This window comes from Stigmatopora argus, chromosome 20, assembly GCF_051989625.1.
Source record: "Stigmatopora argus isolate UIUO_Sarg chromosome 20, RoL_Sarg_1.0, whole genome shotgun sequence".
In the NCBI taxonomy this organism is placed as follows: Eukaryota; Metazoa; Chordata; class Actinopteri; order Syngnathiformes; family Syngnathidae; genus Stigmatopora; species Stigmatopora argus.
In genome coordinates this window covers 6,699,479-6,718,067 of record NC_135406.1, presented here as the reverse complement: position 1 = coordinate 6,718,067, position 18,589 = coordinate 6,699,479, and the positions used below count along the sequence as shown (strand labels likewise).

The window sequence follows — 18,589 nt, the reverse complement described above, 5'->3', positions numbered from 1 at the left end:
AGCAACAGTCTAGTTTAATGCAGCAGAGCCCGCATAACTGATTGTGAAGGCTTTGAGGCAGATCTGATCTGGCAACAAATAATGGCTGAAATGTGATTGGTTAAATGCTTCAATATGAAAACACACATCTGGAAGCAGTGCAACCAGGGGGGAAAGCAATGAAAGGAAGCTAACAGACCATTTCGAATAATAAGTATTGATGGACAAAATACAATATGATTCAGATATTTCTTAGGCCAGCAGAGAAGGCCTTGAAGGCCCTAACGGCCCGCCACTGCCCTTTGGCGAAAGCATTTAAACTAAATTAAAATCTAAAACATAAGAGAATGTTTACAATGAAAAGGCTCCAAAAAAATTTGACAAATTTTAAGGAGTTACATCACCAGTGAAGAAACTTTTCTGACCAATAGTGCCATACTTTGAAAAATGCACCTATAAACAGTTTTCAACTCATGTTGCTGTTTACGAGAATACTACAGTAGTAAGTACAGACGCTCCCCTCTTACGAACATTCGACTTACGAACAACGGTACATACGAACATGTCTGAAAATTGCGTTTATGTCGAAAAATGTTCGTAAGTTCGATTTTGTATTGCGCGCCTTTTTCCGATTAGTGCTTCTTTCCGCCACTAATACCGACGCCTGGCGCTGTGAGTGCTCAGTTCACCCAGCATCCACCTTCCTCTGCCCAGTTCGTTGCAGTGCGTAAGTGCGTGACGTATCTCCAGTGCGCAAAGAACCTTTTTCATTTTTATCATGAAATATCTCGTGCAGCCATTATTCAATATGGTTAGTGAAAAGTGAAAGGCTTCTAGTGAGGGAGGTGCAAGGAAGTGGCAAGCCATTTCATTTGAAACAAGTGGCAATAATAACGAAGCTTGATGCGCGTGAGAGTGGTGAGCGTTGCACGGGCATACAACTTGAATCGTTCGACCGTCAGAACCATTTATAAACAGAAAGATCGAGCAGCAGGACCCAAATATTGAACGTTGCACAAAGTTTGCAAATCAATTGAATGATGCCATACAGTGCTACCGCATCATTTATGATGAAAAAAAGAAGAAAATTGCAATCGTCGTTAGATCGCTTCTTTCGGCCAGTTTCTAATACATAAATCTCTCTCTATACAGTACTGTACATATTCTCTCCATTTTATAAAATGTTTTTTAGTACAAACCAATATGTGTTATTTATACAAGCCTTAAACATACAAATGCACTTATATAAATGTTGGAGTAATCATTATTATAAATGTGTTTTAAGTTTTATTAGGGGGATCATGTGCAAATTTATAATATAGGGGGGAATGTTGGAGTAATCATTATTATAAATGTGTTTGCAATGAATATAAAGCCTTATAATATACATGCTTACTGTATTAATCAATATATCTGCTTATTAGGAATAGTAATGCTCATCCTAAATGTGTAACTATATTAAACAATATATATATATATATATATATATATATATATATATATATATATATATATATATGTGTTGATAGCTTTTATGTTAGAGTTAGAATTAATATGTGCTTTCAACGAAGACAAACGCTTACTCCAAGGTCGCTCTCCAGGACAGCTGGGTCCAGCGAGAGATACAAGTTCGCAAGGACATAAAACAATACACTGAGTACTTGCTCCGAGGACTGATTACTGGAAGATACGCCTCAACCCTTTCCCCAGATGCAAGTTCGCAATGAAGATCTGTGAAGGACGCTTAAATTGTTGTTGGTTCAGCGGATGGCTATCAGGCATATTGTTTTAATTTGTGACGCTAGGTTTGCTTGATTATGGAATTGTTTTGTTTCTTGCTTACGCAATTGGATCGAATCGATAACCTTGTAATTGTTTTGATTTGAGGCCTTAAATGGGCAGGACATAATGCCACTCGTTAGAATAATCTTGACCGGACGAGCGGGAGGATGTATTCTCTTCTTGCAAGAATTAAATGGTGATGTGACTACAGGTGCCTTTTTTATTGAAAGCTGAATTGGAAATACCTAAGGATAAACGTACAATTGGATGAACCTAACAATAAACCTTCAATATACTTATATAGGCCTTAAACATAAATTATAATACAAAATATAGCACTGAATCAACTTACAAACAAATTCAACTTATGAACAATCGCTCGGAACCTAACTCGTTCGTAAGTAGGGGAGCGTCTGTACTGCATTGTGACGAAATGGATGTATGGTGCCCTCTTCCATTTGGTTTCATTTCTGTGAACAAGAAATTCAGTCATTTTATAATTGGAAAATGGTTAATCATTTATCTTCGTGTCTTTGCAGGTTTCAGAAATGATCTTGGTGCTTATGGGCATAAGTCTGTTGACCTTGAAGTTGAGCTCCCCCAAATCAAAGAGGAGGAGCCAGAGTTCCCTCAACATCAAATGGGAGATGAGCAACTTCCAATCAAAAAGGAGGAAGATGATTCCACCTGGTCACTTAGTGAGTTCGTGAAGAGGGAAAATGTTCGGGGCGTGGCCAGCGGAGGGGCGGAGCCTGCAAACACCACAACATGGCCCCGAATTAAAAAGGAGGAGCCAGAGTTCCCTCAACAGTGCAAAAGAGAAGAGCAACCTCCAATCGAAAATGAGGAATGTGTCAAATGGTCAACTGGTGAGCCTTTCAAGAGTGAAGATGATCTGGGTGTGGCCAACAGAGGGGCGGAGCTTCTGAGCGGCAGCTCAACAGATGGATGGCGAGCAGAAAATTTAATTGCTCCTTTATCAGATGACAACACTTTGCTTTTTGACGATGATGATGTTGAAGATGTTAAGAAAAATCCCAGTGGCGACAAACTCTGCAAATGCTTTCAGTGTGGGAAAACTTTTGGGAAAAAGTCTTCTTTGAAAACGCATATGAGGAGCCACACTGGGGCAAAACCCCTATCATGTACAGTTTGTGGTAAAACATTTACACAGAAGGGACACTTAATTAGTCATGCAAGAACACACACAGGCGAAAAACCATTTTCGTGTTCAGTTTGTGGTAAAACATTTACAGAGAAGGGAAATGTAAAAATACACACAAGCACCCACACTGGTGAAAAACCATTTTCGTGTTCGGTTTGCGGTAAAGCCTTTTCTCATAAGCAAGTTTTACAAATACACTCAAGAACCCACACTGGTGAAAAACCATTTTCATGTTCAGTTTGTGGTCAAAGATTCACACAGAAGAAAGACTTAAATAGTCATGCAAGAACACACACAGGTGAAAAGCCATTTTCGTGTTCATTTTGTGGTCAAAGATTCACACGGAAGGCAGACTTAATTAGTCATGCAAGAACACACACTGGTGAAAAAACATTTTCGTGTTCAGTTTGTTGTCAAAGATTCACACGGAAGGGAAGCTTAATTAGTCATGCAAGAACACACACGGGTGAAAAGCCATTTTCATGTTCAGTTTGTGGTAAAACATTTACAGAGAAGGGAAATTTAAAAATACATACAAGAACCCACACTGGTGAAAAACCATTTTCGTGTTCAGTTTGCGGTAAAACCTTTTCTCAAAAGCACCACTTAGAAGACCACACAAGAACCCACACTGGTGAAAAACCATTTTCGTGTTCAGTTTGTGGTCAAACATTCACACGGAAGGGAATCTTAATTAGTCATGCAAGAACCCACACTGGTGAAAAACCATTTTCGTGTTCAGTTTGCGGTAAAGCCTTTTCTCAAAAGCACCACTTAGAAGACCACACAAGAACCCACACTGGCGAAAAACCATTTTCCTGCTCAGTTTGTGGTCAAGCCTATTCTCTAAAGCAACATTTAAAAAGACACGTGATAACCCACACTGGCAAAAAAACATTTTCCTGCTCAGTTTGTGGGCGAACATTTTCCCATAGGAGAAGCTTAAAAGAACACTTATTAACCCACACTGAAGAACAATGTTTTCCTGCTCAATTAAAAAGCTACACAATTGAAAAACTATATACTATAAATATATGGACAAATACTAAAATTGTTATCACGACAAAATAAAATAAATCAGTCGATAGGACAACTACGCCAAGCAGCCACAGACTCTACTATTTCCCGTAGATAAAGTTCTGCGTAGTGACTGCTGGGATATAGAGTTCTTAATACACCCAGTTCTTCAATACACTCAGTATGACGGCGAGCACACTAATTTGGTGCTCGCCGTCATTTCGGCTGTATTTACAAAAGAAATCCTGCCGCTAGATGTTGGCTTCAACGGAATACATAATATATTATATAATAACTCAGAGCTTGCCGTCATTCCCGGAGGCTTAAGAACTACAACCACTTGACCCGGCGTTTTGGAAGACTCATTTGGGCAATTGTTGAATTCGGACACAGAAAATGAGGACTTTGATGGATTTGTGGGTGATGATGACATAAGTAAGTTGTAAAATGTCTAAATAAAGTACAACCAAACTCAGTTTTGCTTCCGTTACCTTTTTAAAAACGTGTTTTTAGCGTGTGGGTGTAGCTTGCAAGAACTATATTTCCCAGCAGTCACTGCACACCGGAACCCGGAAATAGGCTACTTCCGGTAGCCAGCGCTATTGCGTTTCGATGTTCATCCATATATAATATATATGCGTCTAAAAAACGGTGCATGCTTTGTGTGTTTAAAATACAGAAATAGCACCCGTTACTGACACTGCGGCTAAAAATACAATGCGCCGAATAGTCGTGAAAATACGGTACCCACGTCGGTCAGAAACTCTTTTCCTGCTCAGCTTCTTGCCAGAGATTTAGTTGTAAGGATAGACTTAAAAGACGCAAATGTGTTGTGATAAGCAGTGGCCAATCACAGCTTTGCTTGCTTTTTCAATTTCTGTATGAAAGATCATTCTAAGTGAAGTATAATTGTTTTTGCATTCTGAAAATCTTGTTTACACTTTTTAACGTGTAATATCGATCCACACGATTCAAATACAGTAATACCTTAAGATACGAGCTTACCGCGGGGTCGAGCTAGTATGTCAATTTACTCGTATCTCAAGTCAATTCTTCCCATAGAAATGAACAAAATACAAATTAATCCGTTTCCATCCTAAAAAAAACACACCAAAATTTGTTTTAATTTACTACCGACTCACAATTGGGAACCATCTGGTATGCTCTCATCTCAAATTTGTCTCGTATGTTGGAACACTTGTATGTCAAGGTATTACTGTATAAGAAAATTGAGTGTCGTTGAAGATTTTATTTAATTTACTATCTAAATAATATGGAAAATGTCGTCACAGTTAAAGACATGCCTAAGAAATTTGAAAAATTGCAATTTTTGTCTATTGAATTTGCTAGCAAATCCAATAAGAATATTGAGTGTTATTCAAACATGATACATTTGAATGAAAATGATTGATATATTGAATCTAGGATCTAAAAAACATGATTAGAAATATGGTGTGAAAGATAATGAATTTGCTCAAAATAAATAAATAAGTTGTACAATGTCCTTATACTTTTGTCTTATTATAAGATGAATCACGATTTTAAACTGATTTAACGTGTCATTTTTTTGGTAGTTCCAATAAAACTCTTTTGAGGGAAAATACTTTTTGGGTCTTTTTGTTGAAAAAAAATCAGCCTTCCAAATTCAAAGGTGACAAAAAAGAGAAGCGTTATTTGCTCAGATTTAATGAATACATTAATTTGAACAATTTGACAAATTAATATATAAGATTGTTTTCTTTCTACAGGTGTGAAAATACGCTAACTTCATTATCTGAAATTAACGGTAAATTGATTTTATCTTTTTGATGTTGAAGGGGATAATTGGGAGATATGTAACTAGATTTTTATTTTATGTGCAACTATAGGAAAAACATCGAGTAAGAAAGTTTTATAGGAGATGATAGACAAACTACAAAGGGAATGTAATGTTAAATGTTTGCAAAAAACTACTAGATTGGGGTATTGCTCATTTCAAACAACTGCGCGATACACATTATTGAATGAATTTGGAGTTTTTGATTAGCATGCATTTTATGTGGCTTAATTGCTGTAAAGGGTACAGGCTTAATATATTAATCCTTGCGAACAGGGGGAGATTGTGATTCAATTCTATTGAAAAATATACTGTTAGGGTTATTAGTCTTACATTATTATATATTTGCTCGCAATGAAGTACGCTTTGCTTTACTTAGCTCATTAACACAAGAAAAGTTATGATAGTCTACATCTGCTTGCAATGAAGTAAATGCTTTGCTCCTTAGCTAGACCAAACAACAGGAACGTCGAATCCTTTTGGACTGCTGGGATGTGGAGAAGAACCTTCGTCTCTACATGACCTTCATTTGTTTTGAGAGCTAAAACTTCTATTGTAACTAGGGTCCTTTACTATTGACTTCTCACTCCTATTTTCCCAACCCTCCCTTGAGAGCTGAGACGTCCATTGTAACTATGGTCCTTGAAGCTAAAACAGGGAAAAGATGCGTGTAACGTGAGAATGAACCTGGACAGAGACGAGTCGATTCGATTCTCTCTTGCAAGAATTTCACAGAGGATTGCCCCATCTCTTTATTTGTGCGGGCATTTGAGAATGCCTATTGGTGAACTTATCATACCACTACTAGGATCCAAGGGTGAAGAGATCATCCTGCCTTTAACTTCCCCAGTAGCCACTAAGTGCTACTCACTGACTATCACTCATTCCTTCATCTATGCTCCAAAGTGCCCTGTCAACTTGATGGGCCAGGACCTTATAAAGATGTGTCCTGTCCAGATGGACAACAACTCCAAGACTCTCCTGCAAGGCACCACCAAGCAACTGCCCCAATCTTTGCTGTGTGGGATAGACTGGCCAGTTGGCTTAATAATTGTTTGTTCATGTCGCGCCATGTGGCCAAACTCGCTTTACAATTGTTTGTTAAGATCGTAAAATGTAAGATAGACTGGCCAAACTGGCTTTACAATTGTTTGTTAAGATCGTGGAATGTAAGATAGGCTAACTAGCTGGCTTTGCAATTGTTTGTTAGATCGTGGAATGTAAGATAGGCTAACTAGCTGGCTTTGCAATTGTTTGCTTGTATTGTGCGATGTGGCCAACTAGCTTAATAATTGTTTGTTCGAATCGCGCGATGTAAGCTAGGCTGCGGCAGTTTGTGTGAGCTATAAAAATATCGTGTTTGCATACAACTTAGCCCTGCAAATGTCTAACCATATCAGCCTAAAGTTTTGTTTACATAAACTTTGTCCTACATCACTGTCTTAGAAATATTTCCCTGTTTTCCTATATAAAGACTGACCCCCTGTTCATTCGGAGAGAGAGTTGCAAAGGACACCACGCTGAGCGGTTCACCACTTAGAGCTCTCTCTCCATCTTGCAGTCTGGTAATAAACCTATTTCCTTTAAATTGATCTCACTTTTTCTGTGCCTATTCCTGAAGTTGTATTACAGATCTATCAGCTGACATCTACTGGGCTCGCATTGACACCGACTCCGACGGCTGGAAACAAGCCGAACACTACTGGCCTTTGTGACTGCCCTGGGTACGGCACCTACGTACATATGATTTGGTTTCTGACTGCTTGCATTGCACGCTCTACTATGATAGGCAAGGTAATGAGGTCTATACTGATTCGTTACAAACAATTGAAGGACATACTTGGCAAATACATTGTGGCGATTTGTTTATTGGTAACCCGGAGTGGCTTTCAATACACATTTGTCTGATGAACAATTAAAATGGTACATGAAGGATAACCCGCCGGATCTCCCCATGTCACCATCTCATCCACATGTTTCCATGATGATATCTCCTCACTCAGCTAAAGACCTTGGGCCCTTTGTACGAGAATACATGTTGGCTAAGGATTGGAAACCCACCATAACTCAATCTTTGTTTTATTCTTGATGTTTATTGTGTCCAATCTGAAAAAGTCAAACCATGCTTCATTTTGGAGCATCGACTGTTGGAAGACACCATGGTTGTGAAACAATAGACAGTGACATGGCCTCAATGGTTCTCGCTGACCTGCCGGACACAATTTGTTCCGTTACTCCTACAGTCATGGGCTTGTGTAACGTTGCTTTTGCACTTTTCACATGACTTCCAATTCCATGCATGTCGAAAGCAATTTTTATAATTCAACTGTTCATTTCAGTAAATACTACAATGACATTGAAAAATACATTTTTAAAAAGGTACTTAGTCAAGTGAAAACAACAGTGGCTGAGGATGCCAATCACATTTTTGGATTATTATTCATTAAAAAAAGCAATAATTTTTGTCACTTTTACTGAACCAAGATGCCTCTTGAATTGTATGAAGTTTCCCTGCTTCGGAACGAGGAGCGCCACGTTGGATCGAGGAAAATGTGGAAACATGGCATGGTAATCAGCAGACGATCCAACAATGACAAAGCAGTCAGTGGGGTTATAATAGACTGACACGTGTTGACAAGACAATTAGGAACACCTGGGAAACACAAGAGGGAGGAAGGATACACCAGGGGCGGAGACACGGCAGCTGAACACAATGGGCAATCACTCAGACAGGAAACCAGGCGGGAAAAAGCATAACAAAACCAAGAAACCCTAACAGTTTGTCTGTTGTGTACTAAAGGAAGTTTAAGATTACATCCATGTTCGTTTCAGTGAGCTGTTTATGTTTTGTTTCATTATGTTAGGGGACCTTCATGAGACAAAATAAAAGGTGATGTTGAATTAATTTATTTCTAATGGGGTTCAGGTTTACGGAAGCTGATCGCACTCACCTTGAAAATAAAATAAAGTCCTGGCCGTTTTTCAAATTAATTCATCTTTGGTGTGGTGGTGTTTTTTTGAAGTATTTTTTTCTTCGTTTTTCAAATTAATTTATTGTCTGAGGGTGTTTTTCTTTGTTTTTCAAAATGTATTTTTGGCGTTATGTTTTTGAATTATTTTTTTCTTGTTTGTTTTTCGTTTTTATTTATTTTTTCCTCAGAAAAAAAATACATTCAAAAATCGAGCAAACAGCAGTTATCGACATATTTGGAAGTCTCGCGTGGACTGCGTCCCCCAAATTCTAGACAGGAGGACCTGTGCTCGCGTACACCTACCTCCATTCAGCACAATTATGTTTTATCCAGATATGCGGCAAAGACAGTGCGAGACAGCCCAGTCATCAAGTCACCTTAATGACAAGTACGCTTCTAAGTTTCCTCTCGTATAGAATTTGAAACCCCTCTTCTTGGCCAGTCTGTAGTCAAACATTCATTTGGAAGGAAAACTTAAAGCATCACACAACAAACCCACACAGGCGCAAAGACCTTTTCAAACATTCAGTAAGAGAGCAACTTTTTTGCTCAGTTTGTTGCCAATGTTTTATTCCTAAGGACAGGAATTTCTTTTCTCATATTTAGATGTAATTTTCGATTGTTTTCACTTTTTTTTACCTGGCTTGTTCAGTTGTTTTTTTTAACTGGTACTGCATTTTCTTTTTGTTGAGAACATGCTCTCAAAGTGTATGAAACTAGAATGCAATTAAACACTTGTTGTTGTTAATATTTGAAATAGATGACAAAAAAAATGGACTAAATGTAATGAAATAAAAATGAATGTTCCTATTTGACTATTTTCTGTTCCTTTTTCACAATGAATTTTAGGCCTTACCTGACATGTTTTGCGGTATCACTTCCGCCTTCATCAGAATGTCAAGGCATTAAAAAAAACAATTCGTTTTTTATCAAATTCCGATCTTGTGAAAATGATGCGATCAGGCCCGATTTCCGATCTGATTTTTGATCAGTAGGAATCCCTCAGAAGAATATGAGAAAAGATAAGTTTTACAGAATTAATAGTTGTCAAGAACAATTTTTCACAGCAATGGTAACACTTGGAAGTGGGGTAGTTTGCTTCTTCAAAAAAAGAACCGATGTTAGTAGCAGAGAATGGTTTCGATCCATTGACCTCTGGGTTATGGGCCCAGCACGCTTCCGCTGCGCCACTCTGCTTCTTCTGACATATCACTTCACACTTTACAAGGTAACTCACAAAATTAATCAATCACATTGAAGCAGATATACTGAGAGCACGTGGGTATTCCCACCTGCTGACAGAGCTCCTGAGGACCACCAGCGCAAGAACCTTGGTCTCGGCCGGGGACTGGCATAGCCTTGGTTAGTCCTGCTATTCACAGAGTCATCCATTACGCATTTAAAAATTTCCATTACAATAAAAAAGGCGGTACGAGACATTCGGCCCAGGGATTTACAAAATTAGATACCATGTTGAATTTAAACATGCACTTAAGCTAATAATACCCCACCGACGAATCATTACCTTATCATGGTGGTGGGGTTTGTCAGTCCCAGTGACCCTTGGAGCTATGTTGTCCGGAGCCTTGAACCCCGGGGTAGGGTTATCCATGGCAAACTGGTCTGATGCGAGGGATCAGACAAAGAATGGCTCAGAAGACCTCTTATGATGAGCAACATTATTGGACTACATCTTCCTTCACCCGGACGCGGGTCACCGGGGCCCCACTCTGGAGCCAGGCCCGGAGGAGGGGAGCGATGGCGAGCGCCTGGTAGCCGGGCCTAGACCCATGGGGCCCGGCCGGCCGGGCACAGCCCGGAGAGGCGACGTGGGTTCCCCCTCACATGGGCTCACCACCTGTGAGAGGGGCCAAAGAAGGCGATCCCCGGCTGCAGAAACTATCTCTTGGGGCGTGGAATGTCACCTCCCTGGTTGGGAAAGAGCCTGAGCGTGATGTTGAGAAATTCCGGCTCGACATAGTTTGGCTCAGCACTACACAGCTTGGGTTCCGGTACCACTCCTCTCAAGGGGGGTTAGACACGTCCAGCATCCCTCCATCTTCAGGTGGGGGGACGGCACCTGATTTGTGTGCATGCACCAAACAGCAGTTCAGAGTACCTACCCCTTTTGGAGTCCTTGGAGGGGGTGCTGGAGAGTGCTCCTTATGGGGACTCCCTTGTTCTGCTGGGGGACTTCAATGCTGATGTGAGACCTCGAGGGAGTGATTGGGAAGAACGGCCCCCCTGATCGAAACCCGAGTGGTGTTCTATTGTTGGATTTCTGCGCTGGTAGTGGATTGGCAATAATGAACACCATGTTCAAGCATAAGGGTGTCCATATGTGCACTTGGCATCAGGACAGCCGCATGTCTTGGATACTCGGGTAAAGAAAGGGACGGAGCTGTCAACCGATCACAACCTGGTGGTGAGGTGGCTCCGATGTGGGGGCAGATGCCAGTGCAGCCCGGGAGACCTAAACGTTTCGGTCCCCTATTAGAAGCACTTTCAATTCCAACTCGCCGCTCCCCGCTCGACCTCGCCCGTCCAAGCTCCCCGCTCAACCTCAACCGTCCAAGCTCCCCGCTCGACCTCACCCGTCCGAGCTCCCCGCTCGACCTCACCCGTCCAAGCTCCCCGCTCGACGTCGCCCGTCCGAGCTCCCCGCTCGACCCCTCCGTCCAAGCTCCCCGCTCCCACTTGACTTCGCCCGTCCAAGCTCCCCACTTGACCTCGCCCGTCCAAGCTCCCCCCTCGACCTCGCCCGTCCAAGCTCCCCCCTCGACCTCGCCCGTCCAAGCTCCCCGTATCTCCGTGCCGACTCACCCGCCAGTCGCACCCGAGCCAAAGCCAGCACATTGCTGTTTAGCTCAGTTAGTCAGAGTGTGGTGCTGAAAACGTCAAAGTCATGGGTTCGACCCCTGAATGGGCACAACCTCTCTAGAGCATGGGTGTCAAAGTGGTGGCCCGGGGGCCAAATCTGGCCCGCTGCATCATTTTGTGCGGCCCGGGAAGTAAATCATGAGTGCCGACTTTCTGTTTTAGGAAATGATTATAGATGTACATTACATTTCCTGATTTTCCCCTTTTTAAAATCAATCATTGCAATTTTTTAATCCAATTTTTTTCTTTTGTGTTTTTAGTTTAAATATACAAATATTTTCCGTTTTCCAATTTAAAAAAATATTTTGTTTCCACTTGAACTAAAAGAACATGATTAAAAGACATTTTTCCATACCAAGAAAAAAAAGCTTAAATAAAAATTGCTTTAGATCTATAAAAACGGACTATTTGGGCTTTTGATCCAGTTATTTTAATCCAATTTAGAAAAATAAAAAAAAATCTAGATATTAGATCTAAAATGGTCCGGCCCACATGAAAGGGCGTTGATGTTAATGTGGCCCGCGAACCAACCCGGGTTTGACACCCTTGCTCTAGAGCAGGGGTCTCGAACTCAATTTACCTGGGGGCCGCTAGAGGCCGAGTCTGGGTGAGACTGGGCCGCATCAGGATTTCCACAAGAAAAGCACTGATAAAACATTCCAACGTTATCAAATATCTTTATTTTTTAACAAAAAATAATGAATTAAATAAATTAACTTAAAGATGAATAAAAAATAAATAAATCAGTAATACAAAACCAAATAATACTAATGAGCATACAGTAGATATACACTGGCTGGCTAAGTAGAGAAAATGAATTATTTTTATTCCATTTCAAATGTCTGTATTAACAGCTCTTTAACCTTTAACTTTCTGAACTTGAATGGAACATTGAACATGAAATATTCTGAACACGGCTTCTCTTGCCTACTCCTTGCTTCTAGAGACCTGGCAGCGCTTCTTCTCACATAGTCACATTTGGCTTGAGGGAGGAAGCAGTGGAGACCCTCAGTAGAGCTTGAAGATGCTCATCAGTAAGTCTGGACCTGTACTTGGACTTATTGAAGTTCAAGGTGGAGAAGAGCTTCTCACACAAGTATGTGCTCCCAAAAAGGCACATGGTCCGCTTGAACCTTCGGAAAAGTTCAGGGAAGCTGGGGGTCAACTCTCTCAAAAATTGCCCAAGCTTGTCTGCTTCTCCACTCACCTCCCTGAACTTGGCTTTGAGTGCAGAGTTGCACTGCAGGTCAATGAGCTCCATTTGAAGCTCAGGAGGGGCATCTTGCACATCAAAGGAGAAGGGGTCTGCAAAAATTTGAAATGTGGCTTTGTGTGTCTTGAAGTCTGCAAATCTGTGATCAAATTCCTCCTGTACCTTCGAAATGGCCTCAACATACTTCTCACCACTGAATGGTTTGCCTGCATCCACGAGAGCCTTGCATGCTGGGAAATGGCAAAGGTTTGTCTGAGAGAGCTGGGCTTTCCATAACACAAGTTTAGTGCAGAATGCTCTCACGTTGTCATAGGCAGCACTGACAAGTTGCCCCTGGCCTTGTAGCTTCTTGTTCAGTACATTAAGCTCATGTGTGATATCAACAAGAAAAGCCAAGTCCATGAGCCATTTGGGATCACTTAGCACAGGATCAATCAACTCACAAACGGCGTAGCTAGCTTTGACTGCTGCATTACTGTCTTTGGTAGCCTTCTTGAAGAAATCCTGTTGCCTCAGAAGACGTGTTTTAAGACTGGCAACCTGGTTGGCTCTCTCATCTCCCTGGTATTTTTCGTACTCCTCAGCATGTCTCGTAGTACAATTACGTTTCAAATTGTATTCCTTGTGCACCGCAACTTTTTCAGTGTAAATGAGACACGTCGGGGTGCCCCTGTGTTCAACAAAGAAATATTGCACTCCCCACTTTTCTTGAAACTGTCTGTGCTCATCACCGACCTTTCTCTTCACGGCAGGCTTTGAAAGAGACATCTCTGGGGCTCTGTAATATGTTTTTCCACTTGGAATGAGTCTCGAGTTGATCTTTCACATTCAGTCGCGCGGGTTTGTGGCGCATGTGCACTTTCGCTCTCCGTTTCAATCGCGGAGATGGCTACAGACACTGACACAGGCTGGATCACGGATCATAGCGCCTCATTCAGTTCTATGCTGAGAGCAGCGGAGGAGTGTGCGCGCCGAGCGGAGTGATCGGCCTCACGGCTTCTCCTCCGCCCGGCTGATTGGAGGAATGAATGAGTGAGTGAACGAGGCACTGGACAGCCTGGCCGATGTCCCGCCCTCCAGAGCCGTATACCTCACCGTGATTGGTTCATTCAGCTCCGAACCAAAGTTCCCTCTAATTTTTTGTTGGTCTGAGCAGAAAGACAACCTTCCTGAGCGCACTGAGTACCAGTGTGAGCGAAATCATCGGTACTCGGATGATTCGCCTAAAGACGTTTCGCCGACGGACGTTTGACAGACGGGCAGGTCGCCGAATGGACGTTCCACCGAACGTTCATTCGGCCGAACGGAGGTTTCGCCGAAACGGGATTCGAACGCTCGCCCCGCCGGATCGTGTGTGTACAAGTTTTTCAACCTCGGCCCGCGGGCCATATACGGCCCGTTAGGATTTTTAATCCGGCCCGCCGCCGGTGTTGTCCAAATTATAGTAAAAATCAATGTTCGTCTACCATCAATGGCAGTCCGGGAATAAGCACTCTTGGGCAGGCAGATGTAGCAGAACCGAGCCGTAAAATGACAGCAATCGGGTCAAATCCATCCTAAAACAGCATTTAATGATTAAATACAAATACTGGATGATATCGCGATGGAGGCAAAAAAACGTCTATAGACGTCCATTCGCCAAACGGCTCAAAATGCTCTCAAATTCGGTCAAATCCAGCTGAAAACAGCGTTTAATGATTAAATACAAATACTAGTATTTGTATTTAATCATTAAACTAACAAATACTAGTACGACCTGTCCGTCTGTCAAACGTCCGTCGGCGAAACGTCTTTAGGCGAATCATCCGGTCACGACATCATCATTGCTCGCTATCGGCACACCAGTATCACACCTGCCACAAGCAGGTGCATGTCAATGTTCCCTCTAATTTTTCATGTAAAACATGCTGTAAAACAAGAAAAACATGAGTGGACAGAGCTACTGCCACTGGCTGCCACTTAAACGGCGCCATCATGGGGAAAGGGGTAAAAAAAAAAAAAAAAAAAAAAAAAAAATTTAAAAAATCGATCTTTCACATTAAGACGGGGGCCGCAAATTATCGTCCCGAGGGCCGCAGTTGGCCCGCGGGCCGCAAGTTTGAGACCCCTGTTCTAAGGAAAGAAGCTCCCGCGATCGTTCTTTAAAGACTATTTCTCGTTGGCAAGTGGTCGTGCGTTATCCTATTGTGAGGACATTTGTGTGCATCATTTTGGGAATATTTTGAAGGCAATACAACAGCAAACAGTCCATCGATAGCGAACGTGAGGGTGGAGGCGTGGCAAACCGCCAACCCGGAAAACGAAGGTAACAAAAGATTACAACAAAATTAGAATTCAGTTTTGTGTAAAGTTACATTAAACGTATGTATGAGTGTCTGTATATATTAATCCAAGTTAATTTAAATTTGTTTGTTCCGTTTACGAGTGCGTTGTCGTGGAAAAAAACGGGAAAAAAAATCACCCCCTCGCCCGGTTTAATGTGTGAAAAGCTCCAGTATTTGTATTTAATCATGAAATGCTGCTAGGAAGTGGATTTTACCCCATTTTTGTGCATTAATTTATTGATTATTTTTATGTGTCGCAGCTGTAGCTGCAGTAGAGGTTTTATAGCCATAAAAGTTTTTGAGGGTTGGATTGATACGTTGAAGGCGCTACCAGAAAATGCACCGCCCGCCACTGGTGTACACACACGATCCAGTTTCGGCGAAACCTCCGTTCGGCCAAACATCCATTCGGCGAAACGTCTTTCGGCGAATCGTCCGGTTACGCTTTTCTAATGTAAATAAGCCAAGTAAAGCAAAAATAAAAATGTAGTTACTTTTCTACCAATTATCCCCTTCAACATCAAAAAGATAAAAACAATTAACCGCTAATTTCAGACATGAAGTTACTGTATTTTCACCCCTGTAGAAAGAAAACTATTAATTTGTCCAACTGTTCAAATTAATGTATTCATTTTCCTCTTAGTTTTAAATCTTAGCACATAACACTTCTCTTTTTTTGTCACCTTTGAATTTGGAAGACTGATTTTGTCAACAAAAAGACCCAAAAAGTATTTTTCGCCAAAAAGAGAGCTTTATTGGAACTACCAAAAAGATGACACGATAAATCGGTTTAAAAACGTGATTCATCTTATAATATGACAAAAGTATAAGGACATTGTACAACTTATTTATTTTGAGCAAATTCATTGTCTTTCACACCATATATCTACTAATGTAACTAATGTATCATTTAGATCACATTATTGATTATTCACTTTGTAATTTCCTAATTTAGGCTCTACTATTTCGGATAGAATTTGGAAGTAAATAAAATCTTCAACAACACTCAATTTTCTTATACAGTATTACCTTGACATACAAGTGTTCCAACATACAAGACAAATTTGCAATATGAGCATACCAGATGTTCTCAATTGTGATTCGGTAGTAAATTAGAATTTTTTTTGTGTTTTTTTAGGATGGAAACTGATTACCGTATTTTCACGACTATAAGGGGCACTTAAAAGTCTTAAATTTTCTCCAAAATAGACAGGGCGCTTTATAATCCAGTGTGCTTTATATGGGAAAAAAATTAAAATGTGTCAATCATTGAGGGTGCGCCTTATAATGCGGTGCGCCTTATAGTCGTGAAAATACGGTAATTTGTATTTTGTTCATTTCTATGGGAATAATTGACTTGAGATACGAGTTAATTGACATACTAGCTCGATCCCGCAGTAAGCTTGTATCTTAAGGTATTACTGTATTTGAATAGTGTGGATCGATATTACACGTTAAAAAGTGTAAACAAGATTTTCAGAATGCAAAATACAATTATACTGCGATTACAATGATCCCTCATACAGAAATTGAAAAAGCAAGCAAAGCCGTCATTGGCCACTGCTTATCACAACACATTTGCGTCTTTTAAGTCTATCCTTACGACTAAATCTCTGGCAAGAAGCTGAGCAGGAAAGGGGTTTCTGACCGCTGTGGGTAATTGTGTTTTTAAGATATTCCTGCCACAAATTGAGCAAAAAAGGGCTTTTCTCCTGTGCGGGTTGTTAAGTCTTCTTTTCAGGTTTTTCAATTGTGTAGCTTTTTAATTGGACTGTTGTAGCGAATCTGTGGCTACAGACTGAGCAGGAAAACATTGTTCTCCAGTGTGGGTTATTAAGTGTTTTTTTAAATATTGCTTTTGAGAATAGGCTTGACCACAAACTGAGCAGGAAAATGGTTTTTCAGTTGTGTGGGTTCTTATGTGAAGATTTAAGTGTTCCTTCCGGGTAAATGTTTTACCACAAACTGAGCACGCAAATGGTTTTTCACCAGTGTGGGTTCTTGTGTGAAGATTTAAGTGTTCCTTCTGTGTAAATGTTTTACCACAAACTGAACATGAAAATGGTTTTTCACCAGTGTGGGTTCTTGTGTGTATTTTTAAGATTCCGTTGTCTGTAAATCTTTTACCACAAACTGAGCACGAAAATGGTTTTTCACCAGTGTGGGTTCTTACGTGAAGATTTAAGTGTTCCTTCCGTGTAAATGTTTTACCACAAACTGAGCACGAAAATGGTTTTTCACCTGTGTGGATTCTTGTGTGTTTTTGTAAATGTTGCTTTTGAAAAAAGGCTTTACCGCAAACTGAACACGAAAATGGCTTTTCACCCGTGTGTGTTCTTATGTGGATTTTTAAGTGTTTATTTGTAGAAAAGGCTTTACCGCAAACTGAACACGAAAATGGTTTTTCACCAGTGTGGGTTCTTGTGTGTCTTTTTAAGCTTCTGTTCCCTGTAAATCTTTTACCACAAACTGAACATGAAAATGGTTTTTCACCAGTGTGGGTTCTTGTGTGTATTTTTAAGATTCCGTTCTCTGTAAATCTTTTACCACAAACTGAGCACGAAAATGGTTTTTCACCAGTGTGGGTTCTTATGTGAAGATTTAAGTGTTCCTTCCGTGTAAATGTTTTACCACAAACTGAGCACGAAAATGGTTTTTCGCCTGTGTGGATTCTTGTGTGTTTTTGTAAATGTGGCTTTTGAGAAAAGGCTTTACCGCAAACTGAACACGAAAATGGCTTTTCACCCGTGTGTGTTCTTATGTGGATTTTTAAGTGTTTTTTTGTAGAAAAGGCTTTACCACAAACTGAACACGAAAATGGTTTTTCACCAGTGTGGGTTCTTGTGTGTCTTTTTAAGCTTCCGTTCCCTGTAAATCTTTTACCACAAACTGAACATGCAAATGGTTTTTCACCAGTGTGGGTTCTTGTGTGTATTTTTAAGCTTCCCTTCTCTGTAAATCTTTTACCACAAACTGAGCACGAAAATGGTTTTTCACCAGTGTGGGTTCTTATGTGAAGATTTAAGTGTTCCTTCCGTGTAAATGTTTTACCACAAACTGAGCACGCAAATGGTTTTTCACCAATGTGGGTTCTTGTGTGAAGATTTAAGTGTACCTTCCGTGTAAATGTTTTACCACAAACTGAACATGAAAATGGTTTTTCACCAGTGTGGGTTCTTGTGTGTATTTTAAAGATTCCGTTCTCTGTAAATATTTTACCACAAACTGAGCACGCAAATGGTTTTTCACCAGTGTGGGTTCTTGTGTGAAGATTTAAGCGTTCCTTCCGTGTAAATGTTTTATCACAAACTGAACACGAAAATGGTTTTTCACCAGTGTGGGTTCTTGTGTGAAGATTTAAGTGTTCCTTCCGTGTAAATGTTTGACCACAAACTGAGCATGAAAATGATTTGTCACCCGTGTGGGTTCTTGTGTGTATTT

The 18,589-nt window shown here is 40.7% G+C and overlaps 1 pseudogene across 1 annotated transcript in view; it reads left to right on the top strand.

Annotated features, from left to right (window-relative positions):
* LOC144065907 (uncharacterized) overlaps positions 1–18,589 on the top strand; it is a 215,196-nt pseudogene that overhangs the window by 122,964 nt on the left and 73,643 nt on the right. The gene's annotated exons all lie outside the window — the stretch shown is intronic.